This window comes from Dermacentor andersoni, chromosome 1, assembly GCF_023375885.2.
Source record: "Dermacentor andersoni chromosome 1, qqDerAnde1_hic_scaffold, whole genome shotgun sequence".
Taxonomy (NCBI): Eukaryota; Metazoa; Arthropoda; class Arachnida; order Ixodida; family Ixodidae; genus Dermacentor; species Dermacentor andersoni.
The window spans coordinates 287,321,225-287,342,590 of NC_092814.1; the positions used below are offsets into that span (position 1 = coordinate 287,321,225).

Below are 21,366 nucleotides of genomic sequence, written 5' to 3' on the forward strand. Positions count from 1 at the left end.
AGGAACTGTATATTCTAAGGAGCAGACAATTTAATACATTTTTTTTACTTGCACGTAGTTTTATTTCATATACAGTCTAATATACGCAAAAGAATAACAAAATTTAAGAGCGTAGGATTACATAAAAACCAAGCAACGCTGTACAGTAAACATCTACAATTGTTAGGCAACCCTCAAATACTAAAACTTATTAGCGCACAATTAATACAAGTTGCAAAAGAAAAATTACAAACTACAAAAATGCATAAATGTATATCAATTACTAGTACAAACACGCTTACATAATTAAACTTTATATCAAAAGTCTGGCAACGCTTAATATTTTGTGAAAGTCTGACCACCAAACATGCCACTCTAGTCTGTGACGTCAGGTCGTCGGAAAAAACATACCGAAACAGTTAACCACGACAAAATGCAATGCAATTATTAGCATTGACAGGATGACAGGATGTTATAAGAACAACTACTTACCCAAATACTAATAATTTAGTGTAACATTAAAATCTGGCAACAATACAATTCAGTGAAAGTCTGGCTACAACTCAACATGATATATTTTCGTGTGAGTATATAAAATTGCTTAAAATAGCTGCAAATTAAATATTTTTTTTTACTGTTGTATGTTGCATTTAGTTCATATAATCTCAAATAAAACATTTCGTGCACATGTAACTAATAATGTTCGTCACAAAATACTCGCCACACAGTTTTAACACAAAAACCTGGCAACTGTTTGTCAATGTTGCTAGACGCACAACAAGAGAGCGACAATTCTGTAGTTCTTGCAAGGTTACACATGCAGTCCCAAAATGTCATTAGTTCAAGTAAATTCTCAGTAATATTCTCTCTGAGATCTGCATTTTATGCAGCAATCTCATAGTTTTGCTGCTGCCTTCATGCTTGTTTTTTTCGTAAAATACTCAGGTGCGCTCAGGTGAAAACACCGCGCATATAGTAAGAAAAAAGAAGTCAGAAAATGAATGAACGTTTAGTAGTGCAGCGCGTTTTAATTATTGCACATCATTTGTTACGTTGGCTTCACAGTTTGACTGCTTGGTCATAGAGAATGGCTTGGTCGGCTAGGATATGGCCACATGGCTTCGGATGCCGACCAGCTGTGGACCATCAACGACTCGAGTCCACCCACTTTCCTCCATGGTTAGCCCCAGTGGTTAGAATCGTGCCGATGTGCGAGACGTGCCCGGAACATTCAAAGAAACCTCTGTAGCTTGCGGGAAGATATGAGGAGTACTGTCACGGAGGTCCCACAATGCACCTCATCAGTCCTGCAATCTTCACGCCTGCCCGCTGGCCTGATAGTTTGGATCAACAGGTGATTATATGTGGATCGAGGCCCCTCAATGAGTGCGAGTGCCTCCTTATAGAAACTGTTTTTGACTTCGGCCGACGAACGTGCCAATCGTGTCATTGGCCTACTACTACGTCAGGTCGCCACTGATCGGGTATCGCCGAAGTGGGTAGCACCCAAGTGAAGTGTGCGCGAAAGTATACTTGAACTGTGAAGGCGGTAAAAGATGTCATCAAAGCGCGGAAACGCTGTAGGAAACTAGAACCCCGTCTCCATATGCAACTGAAACAGCAAACTTGGCGCTAAAACTTTCGTTTCCGTGCCAAGCAGTGCGCTAGCTGAGTATGGTCGCCAAGGAAAGAGAAGAGCGCGCACAGCTGGGTTGCGCGTTCTCGCTGGGCGATAGGAGCAGGGGGAAAACGCAGCTGGCGGCATTCCTGACTCTCTTTCTTTTTGAAAAAGAAGTTTTATCCCTTCACACAGGGGAAGTTCAAACGTCGGAGGGCGGCGATGAAAGTGCATGTGCTCGGATTCGGGTACGAAGTGTGTAGGCGATGACGCTGGCCGAGTGATCAGAGCCAGCTGATCATCACGGAGCGACAGCGAAGGAGCGAACGCTGCATGACGGATCAAAGGTGAGGTTATAGTGACCCGTTCAGGCGGGGCAAAAATCGCACAGCTCAGCAGGTGTACGCTCGGACCGCCCCTGCAGGGACGGCTTAACCGCTTTGGATTTTATTCCTTGAGGTGGATTACTCAGGCGTACATTACATGCACGAGAAATCAAAATGCATAATTCAGTCATTAACAAACTTCACCAACAAACGTTGTGAATTCATTACTTTACGGCACATGTTGCCATTTATGAATTGCAACCGGTGAGCTCGCAAGACATATCCAATTGGAACGAATTTTCAGGATGAAGCCACTTTGGAGATATTCGTTCCCAAAGTATGGGACGAAATACATGGGCGTTTCCAGCTATAAACCGCATGTTGTAGAACAACAATGCGTTTTTACTGCAGGTTTGATGGTGCATATCTCGAAACATTTGCCATCCGGAGAATTCGTTCCTTGCAAACTCATGAGCTGCAATCCTTAAATTCCAATAACTGCCGCAAAGTTATTAGTTAAGAACTTAGTGATCGTTTTTAATTAATCAATGATGCGTTTTGATTTCTCGTGCAACTAATGTCCGCCGCTTCCGAGTAGTCCCCAAGCTCAGGACTACAATTACGCAATTTGGCACAGAAGTATTTCGTAAAATTCTGTACATCGTCAGAGACTACGGTGTAATTCTACGGTGTCCCCGTCTGCGCACCCTTCTCGGCGTTGCATGCACCCACACGCGAAAGCTGGGTGTCGGCGAGGGAGTGAAGTAACCGCACTGGTCAGGAGGTCAGGGAAAAATCCCGCATCTATTCGCTTTTTTATACGACCCCTTGCGCTGTGAGCTGGCTTTCTCGTCCCCGCAACCGGCGATTTTCGCTGTTCGTGCGCGTAGTGCGTGACCACGCAGTGCGATTAGCCGAACTACCGGAGCTCCTCCTCTTCGGAATGAAGGGCAGGGACGTAGGGCAGGTGCATCACGCTATTTTGTGAAAAGCCTCCCTGGCATTCGCGAGTTGTGCGAATCTCAGATGACAGAAACTTTCGAAAATTAAGTTTCTATCAGCACAGTTCCGAACAAATAGAGGTTATTCCTTTACAAACTTTCGCTATCAGCATTCCTAGAATGCTGTATGCACACTTTCCCTATTGGTTATGACTGCATGCTCCATCCATTGATCCATCCACTCCTCTTTGTTCTTGTTTGTGGTTTTGCTCTGGCCATGCTCAGTGTTAAAGGTACCCGCTTTACTTGCACACAAACATTATAGCCAACAAGGCATTCAAAGCAGAACATGCTGGGGGGAAAAAGCAGCCTATTACGTGAAACTTGCTCAACGGTCTGTTCAAAAGCACAATTAACAGCTTCCTTAGAATTGGGCATAATGCCAAAGATAACTGCTGCAATAATGATGAGGCTCAAATATGAATGCCAGTGCTTTATGGATATTTGTATGTGTAAAAACTACAGAAGCACCCTGCAGCTCAAATGCACCACGCAGTCACTCGTTGGGGAAGCCTTCAAATGCCAATGGACCTGCATCTTATTTTCTTTCTTTCTTTATTTACTTAAAGGGACACTAAAGGTTACCACGAAGTCAAGTTAAAGTGATAAAGCAATGCTCTAGAACGTCTAAGGCGTCAATATAAGCGCGAACAGAGCTTTAGTAACCGAGAAATTGAGGTAAATGCACGACACGATTTGAGACCCCCCAGCGACGTTCCGGTACTAGCCCGATGACAAAGGCACTCCTCATCATAATTTATATCACTAGTACTCAACTACTCGTATTAAAAAGTGAATTTCATTAGATTATAAGACGGAAGAAAATGCTACTTGTCAACTTCTATTAGACTCTAAGAAAAAATAACACTTTGACGTTACCCCTGAGTAGTATGGGTGGTCGAAAGGTTTCGCTTTCGCTCGACTCTACGCGCTCGACTCTGCGCCGCGCGCGCTTTGGAGTTTCAGTTGTTTCGTTATCGCGTCGTGCTGCGCTGGTTCTGCTGGCTCGCGAAACTTGCTCGCGACGGCAGACGGTCTTCGTCGCCTGAGGTCGCATCGCTGGAGTCCTCGTTGCCTTCGCGCTCCGGAGAGCCGGTGTCGAGGCCGCCGTCGCGGTAGTACGCAACTACGCCGGCAGCGCGAGCCCTCACTCAGCAGCAGGTCATGTTCACCAGCGCTTAAATCGCTGAAGTCGAGCCCAACATCGCGAGCCAATGTGTCGTTGTCAAGGTCGCCCTTTGCAACGAGCGTCGAAGTTGGCGTCATAAAATAAAGAACCAGCTTATCGTCGCGCGCTTCCCTTCCGCTAGCCACCATAGTTACGTTTTTGCGCTGCTGTCGGCTCCGTCTTGGCTCTGTTTCTGGCCGCGCGTTTGCCTTTTGCGCAGAAAAGCCGTAGCGCCGTCTGCGGCCGCCGTTTTACTTACCGACGGCGCAACGTCACTGTGAGACCATGACGTCACCACTCCTCGATCGGAAGGCGGGCGATTTGAACGGCGCTAGAGGTACGCGGACGCTTCAGAACGCATTTTCTCTTAAAAGAAGTCCCTTCTTCGCACGAAGCAAGCGTTTCGAGGTTTCTGGGATGGTATTTCAACAGTCCACGTTGACTTAATATTAACCTTTAGTGTCCCTTTAAGAAGTGCTGTAGGTGATAATTACCGTATATGCATAAAAAAAGGAGGGCTACAAATGCTATCACATCAAGTGGTATTTGCAGCTTGGTCTTGGTTATGGAGAACAATTCTGTTCATCACTCAGTCTGTCTCGTGCACAGATGAAATGCAGCCATACGTAGCACTGTTAGGTAACAAATATCAGAGTTGGCTATGGTGTCGGGCTGCTGAGCACGAGGTCGCGGGATCGAAACCCGGCCACGGCGGCCGCATTTCGATGGGGGCGAAATGCGAAAACACCCGTGTACTTAGATTTAGGCGCACGCTAAAGAACCCCAGGTGGTCGAAATTTCCGGAGTCCTCCACAACGGCGGGCCTCATAATCAGAAAGTGGTTTTGGCACGTAAAACCCATAACTTTTTTTTAAATATCAGTGGCACTTCATTAATCCAAATATGCGCAACTGAGCTGACTGGAGTGTAGCATCACATCTGGTTTTTTATGATAAATGCTACGTGACACCAGAAAGGACTACCATTCAGTGAACTGCAAAATGATGCAACATTCCTTGCAGAAATATTTGTTTAAAAAAATGTGTTGCAGAAACAGGAATCATTAATTTTTAGCGTTGGTTGTGCTGTTTTGTAATGTTACTTCTGTGCTCTGCCATGTATATATTGAAATGATTTGGGCTGGGTGCTGATCTTCATGAAAACATTTGTCTTACAGTTAACACTTCTGTTGCAATGCAAGTCTGGTCCCTTGAATATGCAAAACTTGGTGCCTGTTTATTGCTCCTAAACTTGGGATTTGCCAGAGAGCTCTAGATAGTGACATGGTAAATAAATAAAAATAATACAAAACATTGTTACCCAGTCGGAAAAAACAATCGTCATGCAGATAGCAAAAGACAAGAAGGGGGGGGGGGGCTAAGGGTGCTGTAGGCCTGAGCCTCAATTTTAGCATTCTAAGATAGAAGCCCCTATTTACCAAGGTGCAGGAGAGTGGCAGCCCCCTAAAGTGCCACTGGGCAATGCCCCCCCCCCCCCCCTTTGATTCTTTAATCCAACCCTGCTAATAAACCTAGGCTTCATGGTACTTGAGAAGATAATTAAAAATGAAAGAACCTAAACGGGCCCTGAAATCTTTAGGAACATAAGCAGAGTGCCCTTTATGGAGTATGTTCTAAATTAATTAGCGAAAGATCTAGTATGAACAGATATATCGGGAGTGAAACATTTGCTTTTCCCATTCACCCCAACTCATCGGTTCACATCAGCATATGCGACACCAATAGCTTATTGGTTATGCTTAAGTCACACTGTTTTACTTTTTTCCCTTTGTTCTCTTTCCTGTGTCATGCTTATGGTAACCTCCATTCAGGTCATCGCAGCACCAGCTGTTTGGAGAGGGTACGCAATGCTAAGGTGTTGAACCTACTTACAACGAGGATCACTGGCCTCGGACAAAAGCTGCTGCCGCAAGGCTGCAAAGGAGTGGCAATGAAATGGGCAGGATACATCAACAGGTGCCACCTTCTTGGTTCTTTAGTCATCCTTGGCAGATTGGGAAAGTGTGTGCATGCGTGAACTGCGTGCGCTTATGCGTTCTAGTAATTCCTAGATGCAAACAATTACCCAAAAGCTTGCCTGATGCCAGCTAGCATTTGACAGGAAGTTGCAAAAATGTCAAGTAGTTTTGTCTTTGAAAAGGAACCGAAAGGAGCTATGTTCTGCTTGTTAGCTCCACATGCTACATAAGACTACAAAACTTGACTGAAACATTCACAACCTCTGTGCTCGATCCACAGAATGTTTAGTCGGCTAGCTCAGGGGGTGATTCAGGGATCTGTAACCTTGTTATACACATTGTCCTGTCAACACCTTATTTGGAACCTCATGCTAGTAAGTGCACTGTCAAAATGCAACCTTCATAACTCTACCACTAGCTCTTTGACAGAGAGGCATGCTGTGCAAAACTAATGTTGAAATATTACTTACACCAGTCCTTTTAATGCATAAAATCCACAGGACAGAGGCATCCACTGCTTTGTCATGACCCTTGATGATGCTAGATGGCACGTACTGGATGCTAATGCCACCAAGGCAATTGATCAGAACTATGTGGCAGCTAGATAAGCCGCCATCTATAGTGCCCTATCTTTTCTTTTCTGTTACAAGCTCTGCCATGCTTGTGCCACATTCAAGTCAAAATTTCATATATAATTTCTAGTGAATAATACCTATTTCCATTTGTCTGTAGTATAATGTTATGAAGAAGGAACGTCAAAAAGGAACATCGAACAGATGAAGGGTAATGTACACAATTCAGTTTTCACAATGAAAAGTGACAGCAGCAAGGCTTGTTTTCATTTGGCTGATGTGTTAGTAATGTTACAAAGTCTCAAAATAAGTATGCTCATAATAAATCTGGTGGAAAGCAATGAACTACGTTTTCATATACAATGTAGTTCATATATTGTTTATATTATGCAGTTCATTTCTACATCTTTAGAGTCATCGTCATTACATGCACAGTGCAGTCCTACATCTATGGATTGGCTCTTTGTCATGATTAAACACAGAGAAATCTCAGCAATCTTCCAGGGAGGCATATTGTTCCATTCATTCCACAGTGATAGTGGTCAAGCTTGTGCCTAATTGTATTTCACAAGGGTGTCTGTAAACTGCACAACCACGGAAATTTCTCTTTAAAAGAGGAATGCAGTAAACACTCAGAGGCGCCCTGCAACACTTTTTGAACATGTTCAATAATGCTATGCACTTTGTAAATAGACAATGCCATCATGAAAAATCTAGACCGAATATTATTATTGTTCTCGCAGCAGGGTGCCACTTCTTGTGGATACACACTGTGTACAGCACTGGTCGCTCCACCCGTACGGGCCCCTTCAGAGTACTTGCACTCTTGGGAAAGTGCAGCATGCTTCCCATGGTAGCTCTGATGAGCAAAGTGACAGCGGCTCAACATATTCGCATTTTGATTGTTGCATTTTGAAATTAAAGTTATCCACTAAATATGGTGAAAACTGAACTAACATGCTTGCTTGTTAGTTTGTCGCATGAAAAAATAAAAAATAAACATCACCTAGCTGTGTGTGTGTGGCTTATCGTGTGGTTCACCAAACAGTTTCTCAAGCTCCTGAACTACATTTGCGTGCCATGATACTTCGTCAGGTAAAGCCTTGCATAAATTGTACTGGTGATGTTGTTCATAGGAGGCTTTCCCTCTTATCTGTCCACACAAAATATACGTTTAAATTTTGCCAGTGAACCCAGAATATAATTTTCTTCAAAATGACCTTGTATTCTTGTTTTCCTACAGCTAAGTCAAAGATAGTATTCTATGTCAAGCCTTCCGGCATTGCTGCATGGCACTTTCTTCTACTAGAAAAACACCACCATGTAAACATTTAACTACCATTTGATGCAATTAAAAGAGGTACAATCACATGAAATGAGCTGCATGTATAGAAAAGAGACAAGCATTATCAAGGGTCTCTAATTTAAGAAGCAAATGTTTTTCTTCTAGTCCAAGCTTTCACAAGAGCTGGATATCCCTTTGTCATTGCACGAATGTGTTTACCTGTGGGTACGTTTGCCCATGGCTACGGTTGCTTGGACAAGTTTATGCATGCAACAAACTGTCCTAAGTGCTGAGCTCATGCCCCAACAGCAGACTCTTAGTAACTGCTGTGGCTGTGCCCTGGTACTCAGGTTATTATAGGCACAAGATTCTCATGGATGCCAAACTCAGCTGTAAAGTTCACGTAAAGCACCCATTGGATAAGAGACAACAAATGCACAAACTCATGTTTGCAGTACCTGTATCACAGAAGGCTACATGCGTTTATTCGATGAACTTGTTTTGTTCATTTTTTTACTACACATGCCTTGTGGCAAATCCCCCAAATAAAATATAGTGACGTAACTGCTGCTGCTCTTAAATCTGGTAAAATAAAACAGACTTCTGGTGTGATTAAGTCGTAATTATTTCGTTCAACACTGACATGTGAGGAAACAAAGGGTAAATGTACTAATCATATTGTGACACTTACTTTATGCTTTTACCATGCCATGCCCCCCAGTTGCCTTTCTTACTTTTTCATTCAATGTCTTGATTCAGCTCGGGAAATATATATGCTTACAGCATCATAGTATTTTTATGTCACCAGTGCTGTAGCTCCCTAAAATGATGGATGTGTCATGAGATGTGTGCAATGCAGGTAGCACATTCTGAAAGGGTCGCATGCAATGACTGCTGGTTGATGCAGAAACTTTTACCAAATCTGACAAGGCAAAGTGCCCAAAATCATCACACAGTGATCTTTCATGGAAAAGGGACACAGGTGGCAGAACAAGACAACAAACTGCAGCACTGTCATCACTTTGACATATTATTAACAGAGTCCTTTAACACTCTGATCTTAATATTAGGCAAAGTGGCAACAGAGAAAATCAAACCTTAACCATTTCCATGCTGAATTGTTCAGAAACCAACGAAATTTCCCAAATTATTTTATAACTAATATAACTTGTGAACAGCTTTCATTATTGCAACAGAAGCGATGAATTTTTTTATTTTCTTTTGTCTGTTACTGTCAATTTATTCATATTTTAGAGTACAGAAAAATCTAACGATGCTTAATGTTTCTTTGTAACAGAAGTTGAGTGCTTTCGTAGTCCTCAATGCGACACATCATTCCTGGCACTGCAGGGAAGGGAAATTACAGAGGTGGAGGCAGCAAAACATTATCGTGGATCAGCATCCACCGAGAGAGGCTGCCAGAGGCTCAAACTCTTTCTCGCAATCATCAGTGCCAAGTTGAAGCTCCAAACATGGATCACTAGTGCCTTCCAGGTCCACCTATTTGCTTGAGGTGGAAAAAAATGTCCAAGAACACATTTCCAGCGTTGAACAGAGCAGCTGTCATCGCCGCAGCCGCTTAAGTCTCCAGGGAAGCCAGACTTCCACTGTCTTTCCACCAACCCCACCCACAAAAAAAAGATTAAGTCAAATAGCTCATCTGTGACACTCCGCAGACAAAAGGAAATCCCTCGACACAAGTGAAGCTCATCATTGGCATAGAATGGACAAAATGCCTGGATAAGCGAGACTTGTGCATGGCATGGAAAGGGTTGACATGATGAACCGAACCCTTTCACTGCCACTCTTGAGATAACTCAGGCACCCACTCTCACACATCCCCTGCCACTCCCTGTTAATATACTTGTTCTGTTTTTGGTGCACTCCATGCATCTCCAAAAGCAAATCGAACAACAACAACAAAAAAAAAGACATTGTGTACCTGTTTTGCCATCTATGGAGAAGTAATCTAAACAGATAAAGAGCTTTCAAGTTATATTTCTATAAATGTCTCAATGCCCTATCAGTGTGTCTAGACAGGGCAGCCATGGCAAACCCGTGCAGCAGGTCCATCCATATTTTGACACACAGATTTATGAACTATTCATGAATTCTTAATTGGAAGAAACTGATGAGGGAGAACCAGTTTTTATGTTGCAAGAAATGTCTGCCAAACAAACAAGGGGAAAAACGTGGCAGGGGCTGAAGATCAGTCGGAAAAAAACCTGGCAGTCAAAGAGTTAAAGAAAAACTACAGCAACTTAGATAATGACGTGACATCATTCACTTTAAGGTTACATTAGAATGGTGCAACTGTCCCATTTTACTTTCATGTTCTAAGTGTCTTTTGTCATCGTAGCTGTACTTCAGATATAGAAGTTCATCATGTGCAGGCCAAGGCTCACAGCATAGGCTGTGGCAGTTTCTCTCGGAAGCTGGTACGCGCAGCTTTGTGAAACCACATACACCACTGGAGTGAACTTGCGTATGTTAGTGTCACTCATGCTGCCCCTCCACTTTTTTTTTTTAAACAAAACTTGGGGCCTAAAATTAGCTTCTACATGCCCGGTGTACAGTGGCAGCCATCTTTAGCAGCACATTATTTCTCCAAGCCATTTGTTGTAGCATATATCAGAGACTAATGCAATCATGCTAACTTTTTTGTGTTACTCTTCCTGGGGTTTTGGAATTGGGAAAAATATTAACTGTGTGCTTGGTGGCACTGTTTAGAACACAATAATGAATTTTTTTTTATTTTTTTCTTGCAGGTGCTTTCAAGGTTTCACCTCCTTCCCTCCTGGTTTGGTGTGGTTATCTTTCTTCAGCTACAGCACCAAGAACGATTGTGCATCGACCAGAACCTTGTAGTCTGGCACTTCCGGCTTCATAATCTGTTCCTGTGACAATGTTACCAACTTTGTCCCACATGGATGGTCTGCCATCTCTGCATTTCTGGAAAAGTTATGGCACACCGCCGACATCTGGAACATTTGTGGAATATTAGGAACGCCACCCCTGAAACAGTGGATACGTCTCTGGATCTCGGCAGCACTTTTCTGAGCTCAGTGACGAACTACGTGACATTTCGTCGCATAGGTTTGCAATGTTTCTTTTTCTTTTGCGATAAGTAATTATGTTAATCTAGACAAGCTGTCGAGTCGCCACTGCATATTCTCTAGCTAACTAGAATCAAAAGGTTTGGCCAGCATAACGTTACACAGGGTCATCACAAAGCACGCGAGAATGTCATCCTTGTGTAACATTATGCTGCTAAACCTGTCAATATGCATGAACTAGCCAAGCAAAATAATGTGTTCGCGTACTTAGAATCACTTTGACTAGTCCTCCTGTTGTGCACCAACCCAGTGGCAATGTCGAAAAACACCCCGATCTCGATAAGATAAAACATGTACTTTATGCATTGACATTAACGTTAAGGCACTGCATTCCATTATAATACTTGTATAAAAATAATGTGCAGTTAAGGCTTTCACAGATTGTAACAGCACTTGGATCACTGAGACCATGTCAGGGAAAAGGTTTAAAACTGCACAGCAACCCTTTGCGCTAAGCGCAGTGAAGCTGCTTCTATGTAAACTAAAGAGAGCCCATGACCTTGACTAACAAGTCATTTAATAAAGTAGACTTTTATGGTCTGAAAGAAAAAAAAATGACTTCGGAACATCAGAAGAATAAACTCTTCCTCAAGACACTGCTGCGGCTCGAGGTGCCGTTTGGGCCACGAATCCACCAAGCCCATTGATGTGCCACCATCCCACCTCCTATGTTGCACCTTCGCCCCCACATATGGCACAAGTGTATAGAAGTCTGGGAATCCGAGGTCAACGCTGCTCCTCCGGTAGCCTTCGATGTCAGCCTCTTTCATCAATTAGTTCAGCTTGTCAGGGTCATGTTGAGGTAGAGTGATCTTCGCGGTAATCAGCGCTTTTACGGAGGGCGGCAGCTGTTGTCGCTTCAAAGTGACCTCCTTTGTTTGCTCGTCACAGTGTATGTCGGGCCCTGTCGTTTGGGCGTGCACTGATGACAGGACTAGCCTCCCTTATCTCACCATTGCCAACCAGTTGGTTAAGGCTTGAGGTGCCGTTTGGGCCCAGTATCCACCAAGCCCGTTGATGAGTATTACCGGAAGTAGGAATGAAGGAAAAAGGGCTCATTTTACATTATTTACACAGTCTCCAGGTGCGGAAGCCCACTCTATGTAGGAGCCTATTAAATGTCCGAGTTAACATCAGGACACGTCAGCACCACTCCTCTGCACCAACAGTCTCCTAGGGAAGACGACAGTATTAGAAGTGGAGACTGTTGGTGCAGATTAATGGCGCTGACGTGTCCTGATGTTAACTCGGACGTTTAACAGGCTCCTACATAGAGTGGGCTTCTGTACCTGGAGACAGTGTAAATAACGTAAAATAAACCTTTTTCCTTCACTCCTACTAACGGACTTACTCACCAATGGGCTTGGTGGATACCGGGCCCAAACGGCACCTCGAGCCGCAACATGCTTAGGGTCAAAGTGAATTGTATTGAACATGTGCACTCACTTGGTTTAAAAGAGCTGAATAGAGAATGTTCCTTCTAAAGAGAAAAAGTGCACCCATGTTTCTTGTTTCTCTCTAGGTCGTATCCGTATTTCTCATGCAGTTTTTTGTGAAGATGTAACCACACCAACTTGCCCAGCTCTCAGTTTTGATGAATAGAGAATGACCTGTTATGCAGTGTTTTTATTACTTTTGAGAAAATATGTAGAAAGTTGTTAATTAGTATCTAAATTGATAGAGATACACAGATCGCAAAGCTACTCCGCATATGGACAAGAGGTCATCTGTGCGCCTGAAATGAAACAGGAAACAAACAGGTGCTTCTGAAATGGGAACAAACAACCTCTGGCTGTTGATGCTGTTTCAATGTATGCCAACAAGCAGCACCATTAACAATACTATTGTGCTTTAATGTAAGCAGCATTGTAAATAAAATTAAAGTCTGATAAAGTTCTGTTATAGGGTTCTCTGGTAATCATGAGAAAATTCCTGAACCCTAATATTTATGATTAGAAGAGGGTTTCCTCAACCCATACTTTCGTTCGTGCAAACTGGGACAGCCATGGTGAGGTTGTGGTCATTGCTGTAAAACGAAATCTTCCCTTTTAGAAAGACAGTGGTATTGCCAACTATTAAAGCATCTGGTGCGGAATTTAAGCTAACGACATTACCATGTTAAAGGGGCCCTGAACCACCCCTCGGGCTTGGTGAAATAACATAGTCCATAGATAGCATACCCTGCTGTGAACGTTTCAGCGAATTTTTGCTGTTGTGCATGATGTGTGGAGCTCACAAGCAGAGCATGAAGTCACTTTCATGCTCTTTTCAACAGAAGCCTGCTCCTCATTCTCCTCTGGATGCTTTATTTCGTAATAGAGCAGATTCCCATACGTGGCTGCTATTGGTAGCTGCAGTTGGCTACGTAGTGTAGATACTGCAACTGCTGCAGGGTGCTGCTATGAGTCCACTGGCTAAATGCACGGTAGCTCGCTGAGGACAACTGCATTTGGCTTGCGTTTAGCGCGTCGTAGGCACCAAAATCGGAAGTAGTGGCGTCTACGTTAACATCCAAACGGAAATTTAACTGTGTGCCACGGTGACATTCAGAAGGCAGACCGTTGGGAGCATACCCCACTCCGACGTAGCCTTCACAGTGCAAAGCATTGAAGGAACTGGAGCACAGCGAAGGCTGTGTTTGATTTCCAATAACTCCGCTTCAGCTAAACATATTGAAGTACTTTTCGCAGCAAAGTATTTCTGAAATAGCCTATTTTCCCTTCAAATGCCTTTCTCCACTTCGATAAAAAGTGGTTCATCATCATCATCATCATCAGCCTGGTCACGCCCACTGCAGGGCAAAGGCCTCTCCCATACTTCTCCAACTTCCCCGGTCATGTACTAATTGTGGCCATGTTGACCCTCCAAACTTCCTAATCTCATCTGCCCACCTAACTTTCTGTCGACCCCTGCTACGCTTCCCTTCCCTCGGAAAGTGGTTCAGGGCCCCTTTAACAGAAGGTGTTTGGGGATGTCTTGATGCTCGAGAATTACCTCGTAAAATTGAATTACTTTCAATGCAGCAGTGTAAATATGTGAACGAAAATCGTATACACAGGCTATATTTGTTTATTGGGGATAATTTGGGAACCATTGGCAGCCCTGATGTAAAATATTGCAAGCTATTACGTGACATAATGGTCAGTTTCTCATCGATAAATCTACTGGATTGGCCAGCACACGTTTGGGGGCACAAATGATTGGTGCTTGATTCCTTTTGTGTCCAGCACTTCAAAAATCAGTATAGAAGAAGTACTGTTTGGTTGCTAAATGCTTCTTGTGGCTTTCTGAGGCTTGGATTAAAGACCAATATGTGTAGACTTTAACCAATGAAGTAAAATGTTGCGACCCATTATTTGACAAAGTGGTCAATTTCTTGTTGAAACAGCTTGTAGAGCGCATAGGGGCACAAATGATCAGTGCTTGACTTTGCTTTCAGGTCCAGCACTTCACAATTCAGTGCAGAACAAGGAGTATCTGACCATGAAATGCTCCCGACTTTCTGAGGCTGGTGTTGCTGTCCAGTGTATGAAAACTGATGAAGTAAAAAGTTGCAAAGTACTTCTTGGCATAATGCTCAGTTTCTCATGGGCACAACAAGACGTACAGTATGATTATATGCTGCATGAGACTCGGTGTCTCACAATATCAAAGCTGAACACAAGCTGGAAATTAGTTGAAATTGTACTTAAAGAGCAATAGATGGCTGTTAAAAGCCCAAAAGTGTGCTATTTTATAGCGTCTCGTGGCTGATGCAGTGCGTTCGCTCACCATTGTGAATCATGTCAGGAATACAACCAAACCACATTCTCAAAATAACTATTGTTGCCCAAGCTGCCACAGTGCAAGAAATAATAAACGAAAGCCTGCCTTTCCAGCATTTTCCAAGCACTGTGTGTGTTTTTAACTGTATAATGCGTTTTTCTCAAAATGCAATTTTTGGCAACTTTATGAGTTGCTATCTTACTATAGCTACTTCTGGTGCTTGAATCTGGATGAAATTTTGCCCAGATTTTTTTTTTTTTTTTAATGTGAGGAGTGCTGTTATTTTCTTTAAGCTTCAATATTACTTATACATTTACAACAAAATTTCAAGTAATACTTATTGGGCTCTGAACATTTTAGACTCCCTAGCTTCTGATATCCCCCCCCCCCCAATCTTTGTAATATAGTTTACATTCACTTCCTAGTTAGATTTTGGCATTCTACAGTTTATGTGGAGAAATACGAGCCATAAATGGTCCGTAATTATGGAAGTTTAGTGAAAGAAAAATGAGGCAAAAATGCCTACATATTACACATTGTCATGTGTAAGCTATGCAACTCACTATGACATCATATAATTGAAATCCACACAAAAGCTATGTACCAGCTGAAGTTTCATTTTGCTAGGTTATATATATATGATTTTAAATGTTTCTGACTAGCATCTCCCTTTAATGAGCTATAGTTAGCCCTGAGAAATGGTATAGTGGCATAGATGTATGAACCCTCGGGGTGGGAGGCAGGCATAACAGAAAGTAGGCCACTTGCCCCTAGTAAACCATATGTGTTGCATTAACATCCATAAGTTGCTCTTAGTCATACACAAGAGACATCCATGAGAAGATCTTTTTTTATCCATCTTACTGAAAATCAACATTCCCACAAATGACTTAGAGCGGCCGAAATCATGTTGCAAGAATGCAGTGCCATATGAACACCTCAATATTCGAAGCAGTTCAGGCTGGTGCTTGCAAACAAATCTGCAGCTTCAGAACAGAGAGATGAAGATTACATAGAGATAATGAATGAAACTAACTAGGCTGGCTTCAGAGGCAGCACTTTAGGTGGAAATCAGGGCACCAAGGCAACCAGTAGGCAAGCTCTCCCAAGTAACAAAGGACCTAATAAAGAAACGACAAAGCATGAAAGTGTCCAACTCAAGAGATCAGATAGAATTCGCGGAACTGTCAAAACTGATAAACAAGGAGAAAGCAAGGGATGTTCGAAATTATAACGTGACATAGACTGAGGAAGCAGTAAAATATGGACACAGCATTAAATCACTGAAAAGAAAACTTGGCATAGGACAAGCCAAGATGTATTCACTGAAAGATAACCAGGGTAATATCATCAGCAATTTCGAAGACATATTAAAAGCAGCAGAAGAATTCTTTACTGACCTGTACAATACCCAGAGCAGACATGCTATGTTCATTCGAAGTAGTAATGAACAGGATACAGAGGCTCCTTCTATAACTAGCGTAGAAGTTGCAAGGGCCTTGCAAGACATGGTGCAGGGAAAAGCAGCAGGAGAAGGTGGAATAACAGTCGATTTAATAAAAGATAAATATTTAATAAATCGTGCTTGAAAAGCTTGCAGCCCTTTATCGCAATGCCTCGTGAGTTCAAGCGTATCAGAGAACTGGAAGAATGCTAAGATTATACTAACCCACAAGAAGGGAGACTTAAAGAATTGGAAAATTATAGGCCTATTAACTTCCTTTCAGTATTGTATAAAATAGATAATTTTCTACAGAACAAGGGCAACACTTCAGTCAACCAAGAGAACAGGCTGGCTTCAGGAAGGGATACTCTAACTCTACAATGGATCACATCCATATCATCAATCAGGTAATCGAGAAATCAGCAGAGTATAACCAACCTCTCTATATGGCTTGCATAGATTATTAAAAGGCTTCCGATTCAGTAGAGATACCAGCAGTCACAGATACATTACGTAATCAAGAAGTACAGGAGGCATACGTGAATATCTTGGGAAATATCTAAAAAGATTCCACAGCTACCTTGGTTCTCCACAAGAAAAGTAGAAAGTTACCTATCAAGAACGGGGTCAGGCAAGGAAACAATCTCTCCAATGCTATTCACTGCATGCTTGGAAGAAGTATTCAAGCTATTAAACTGGGAAGGCTCAGGAGTGAGGATCAGTGGTGAATACCTCGGCAACCTTCAATTTGCAGATGACATTGTACTGTTCAGCAACACTGGGGACGAATTACAACAGATGATTGAGGACCTTAACAGAGAAAGTGCAAGAGTCCATGGGGTTGAAGATTAATATGCAGAAGACAAAGATAATGTTCAATAGCCTGGCAAGGGAACAAGAGTCAAGATTGCCAGTCAGCCTCTAGAGTCTGTAAAGGAGTATGTTTATCTAGGTCAATTACTCACAGGGGAACCTGATCATTAAAAGGAAATTTACAGTAAAATAAAAATAGCTTAGAGTGCATATGGCATGCACTGCCTGATCCTGACTGGGAGCTTACCACTATTATTGAAAAGAAAAGTTTACAATCACTGCATTCTACCTGTGCTAACAAATGGGGCAGAAACTTGGAGGTTGACAAAGAAGCATGAGAACAAGTTAAGGACAGTGCAAAGAGTGATGGAACGAAGAATGTTATGTGCAAGGTTAAGAGACAAGAAGAGAGCAGTGTGGATCAGAGAGCAAACGGGGATAGCCGATATTTTAATTGACATTAACAGAAAAAAATGGAGCTGGACAGGCCATGTAATGTGTAAGATAGATAACTGGTGTACCATTACAGTTACAGAATGGGTGCCAAGCGAAGGGAAGCGCAGTCGAGGATAGGAGAAAACTAGGTGGGGTGATGAGATTAGGAAATTTGCAGGTGCAAGTTGGAATCAGCTGGCGCAGGACAGGAGTAATCGGAGTTCACAGGGAGAGGCCTTCGTTCTGCAGTGGACCTAAACAAACAGGCTGATAACTTGAAACATACTACAGATACCCCATACAGCTCAGGGATGCCAGATTTATATTGCAAAGGTGGTGTGCTGCAACTGTTATGGACATGCGTGACATCGCAGCATATCATGGGCTTTTGTAGTGTGTTTGTTATAAAGAAAAGTTCGGCAGCATGTTACACTCCTGTAAGAGAGAGAGAAGAAACTTTTTTAATGAATGGCCGGCAATTTCGTTGTGGTGGCCTCAGGTGGCGGCTCCAAGTCCTTGGACTCGGGCGGCATCTTTGGCTTGCCGGACGGCCCAGAGCTGGTCTGCCAACTCTGAACTTTTTGAGAGCCGCCTGATGATGAGCCATTGCTGATGACAATAGGTCGGTGGATCGATGGTCGAGACGAAGGCGTATATTGCCATGCCGGAAAGCGGAGGGAAAGGAGTGATCCACGACGTCCCACTTGATGCAACTCACGATGAAATCCTTGATGCACTTAAAAGAAATAAGAAAAAGCCATCGATCATTGGAGTCAGAAGACTTGGGGCGAAATCCAAATCTGTATTGATCCTGTTTGAAGACTGGAAAGTGCCGATGGAAGTTTACCTCCGATGCTTCCCCACACGCTGCTACCTATACAAGAAAAAATATGAAGTATGCGTCACCTGCGGAAAACTTGGACATCGGGCAGATGTTTGCCCGAACCCCGACGACGTCACATGTCGGGGGTGCAGAGCAGCAAACCTCGAACCAAATCACAGCTGCGAGCCTCGATGCTTGCTATGCAAGAAAGCCCACCTCCTAGGCGACAACAAGTGCCGGGAGATATATCGCATGCCGTCCATCATCAAGAAAAAATTATGGGAGAAGAAGATGGAACAAGAGAAGCTCCAGGTGCAAGCCCCAACTCAAGGCAAGCCCCAGGCCACCACCTCGGCACCTAGAGAGGAGCACCGAGGCAAAGCAAGGGATGCTACCAGAGACAAGGCGAGAGCGAGATCTAGCTCGAGAGCCGGAAGGAGGTCCAGTTCGTGGTCCGGAGGAGGCCGCCAGCAGACTCCAGCCAAGTGGCCTGCTGACCAGGGCCGGGGACCAGGCTTGCCGCCCAGGGACCCCAAGGACCCGTGGGGAAAAAAGAAGAAAGAAGAAAATACCCGCTTGGTAAGCTTTGGTAGCAAGGGCTCCCAGGCTGAAAAAGATGAGATTAGCTTACTTAAGAAAGAAATAGAGGAGCAGAAGAAAGCAAACATGAGGTTAGAACGATTGCTGAGGGAAACCCAAAATCAGCTGAGTGCGCTAAAAACAGAGAAGGTACCTGCAGAGGCTCCCAAAATATGCAACACCCACATCACTCCTCCTGCTCCTGTGCCAGCTACATCTGGTCAGAAGGAAGAGGATACGAATGTTGATTTTACTAGACAACCCCTTCCAAACATAAGGCGGCGGAGACCGACCCACTGGCGAGCTGGCAAAAGAAAATTGAAACGTGGCTGATGAAAATGGACAAGGAGAACGAAACCATGAAAGCAGGACAGCTACAGAATGGAGGAGCAATTGCGCTATTACAGGCGCGAGAAAATCGGTGCAATAGAAGCGATTCTTAATAGGAATGGATAAACATAAATGGATAAACAAGGTTTAGCATTCCTCTTCTAGCATGTTGTTAATTCTGCAGACTGCTGTTTACCTGTGCTCCTTTTTTTGTGAAGATCACAAGGGACTGGAATACTCTGTCCAAAGGTGCTGCGCTCCAATCTGATTAACATGATTTTAAGATTGCCACTGAATCATCTTCTAATGGTGCACCCCTCATGTCAAACCCTGTGCCTGGGGGACTGTAGGTACTAATAAATGAAAAAATAAATAAATAAGGAAATCACTGCAAACACACTATCAACTTTTACTAAGCACGAGCAACGAGTGAAAAGTGCCTTTTTAAATTTTTTTGGCTTAAAGCACAGTCCGAAAGGTACCAGATGTACTTCAGGTACCAGATGTCACCTGTCATCTTCCAAAACTGGTTTGAAGGTTGGAACAAAGCATCTTTTTTAATAGTTAGGGTGTTCAAGATTCTCTGTGCACTGTGTGGTTTTTTCAAATCACCATTTCATGCATTTGCAGCGCTTGAAAGAAATAGAAGAAATAAAAGAAGAGTCCTACCTGTCCTTGCATCTTTCCTCTTTGCTTAATTTTTTCTGTTTCTTTCAAGTGCTGGAAACGTATGAAATGTAGATTTTATAACTAGTCCAGCTATCTGCTGCTTTTTTAAAATCCCATACCCCCAACAGGAACTTCAGAGGTCCTTGTATTGTATTACTGCTCTGCAGATGGCACATTGCAGAACTAGCATTAATACCCACTGTCCCAAACTGTGGTAGCAAGAACTTCATTTAAAATACCTCTTTTGCCAGCATGAACAATCTACTACTGTTTTCTCTTTTTTTCTTCTTTTTTTTTTTTACGACCTGTGGCAACACTGCATGCTACTGCATGCCCAACCGTTGCAATTCCCCCTCTTTGTTCACAGAAGCAAAGCTTTGCCTGGGAGCTGAGTGAGTGCGGAAACAACCAAGGAAACATCAACCACCGGATGCTAATTGTCCATTCATCGAGGGACTCTTTCAAGGGTGACCGCACCAATTCTTTCCCAGATCGTTCCAAGTCTCTCTAGATGGCATTGTGGGAAGTGAGAGCAAAGGCCCATGGTTCGACAACGCCGTTGGGTTACACTGGCGAACAACGGCCAGCAAAGGATATACATTGTTAAATTAGTTATGTCAGTCAATGTTGTCTGTAAAATTGCGTAAATATGTAAATACATATAGCACTGCATAAACTCATCCCCATTTCTTTTTCTTCTCCCAAAGTCCTACTCGCTACCTGGCTGCTTCATGCTGCAAGGTGTGACCAGGCACATGTCCATTCTGACGGCGTTCACAATACACACTGACTTAAGCAAATAAGGGACAAGCACAGAGAGTACTTGTTTGATACCAAACCATTGCAGGCAGTGGCCCGTAGAACTGAAACAAGCAGAAGGATGCAAATGCATGACATTTGTGCAAGTATAAAGGCCGTCCCCCACCCTGCCATCTGCAAGCCGTCTGGTTAGCTCAGATGGTAGAGCGGCTGCCCCCGGAAAGGTGGGAAAGGCGGTGGTCCCGGGTTTGAGTCCCGGACCACAATGAATTTTTTTTCAACTGCGAGGTTTTACTTTCGAGGAACCTGTATGGGTTTCCTTTGTTGCAGTTTGCTACATTTGGGTGTATGTCTCATTTCCCTTTATTAACTAATTCTCTCCACCTTGCGGGCTTCCGCAGAGCTATTACATCAAACTCTTGCCTTTGCTTCGAGTTGTTGACAAATTCGACTTCATCCTGCCATCTGCTAGCCACCTGGATAGCTCAGGTGGTGGTTAGCTCAGATGGTAGAGTGGCTGCCCCGGAAAGGCGGTGGTCCAGGGTTCAAGCACCGGACCAGGACGAATTTTTCTTCAACTGCGAGGCTTTACTTTTGAGGAACCCATATGGTTTTCCCATGTAGCGATTTGCTACGTTTCAGTGGATGTCTCATTTCCCTTTATTAATTCATTCTCTCCACCTTGCGGGCTTCCGCATAACTATTA

At 43.4% G+C, this 21,366-nt stretch overlaps 1 protein-coding gene and 1 long non-coding RNA gene across 6 annotated transcripts in view; one reads left to right on the forward strand and one right to left on the reverse strand.

The window, feature by feature from the left end:
- Positions 1–21,366, reverse strand: part of LOC140213725 (CCR4-NOT transcription complex subunit 7-like) — a 283,027-nt gene that overhangs the window by 175,356 nt on the left and 86,305 nt on the right. The window lies entirely within an intron of this gene.
- Positions 1,010–20,581, forward strand: LOC126547804 (uncharacterized). 3 transcript variants are annotated; one of them, XR_011890631.1, is made up of 6 exons: positions 1,010–1,333; positions 1,793–1,944; positions 5,924–6,068; positions 10,696–11,023; positions 18,000–18,902; positions 20,269–20,581. It is a non-coding gene; the product is annotated as an uncharacterized lncRNA (long non-coding RNA). The 3 variants fall into 3 exon arrangements; XR_008609161.2 differs by lacking the exon at positions 18,000–18,902 and having other exon boundaries at positions 1,050–1,333; XR_007602782.3 differs by lacking the exons at positions 18,000–18,902; positions 20,269–20,581 and adding an exon at positions 14,483–14,934 and having other exon boundaries at positions 1,050–1,333.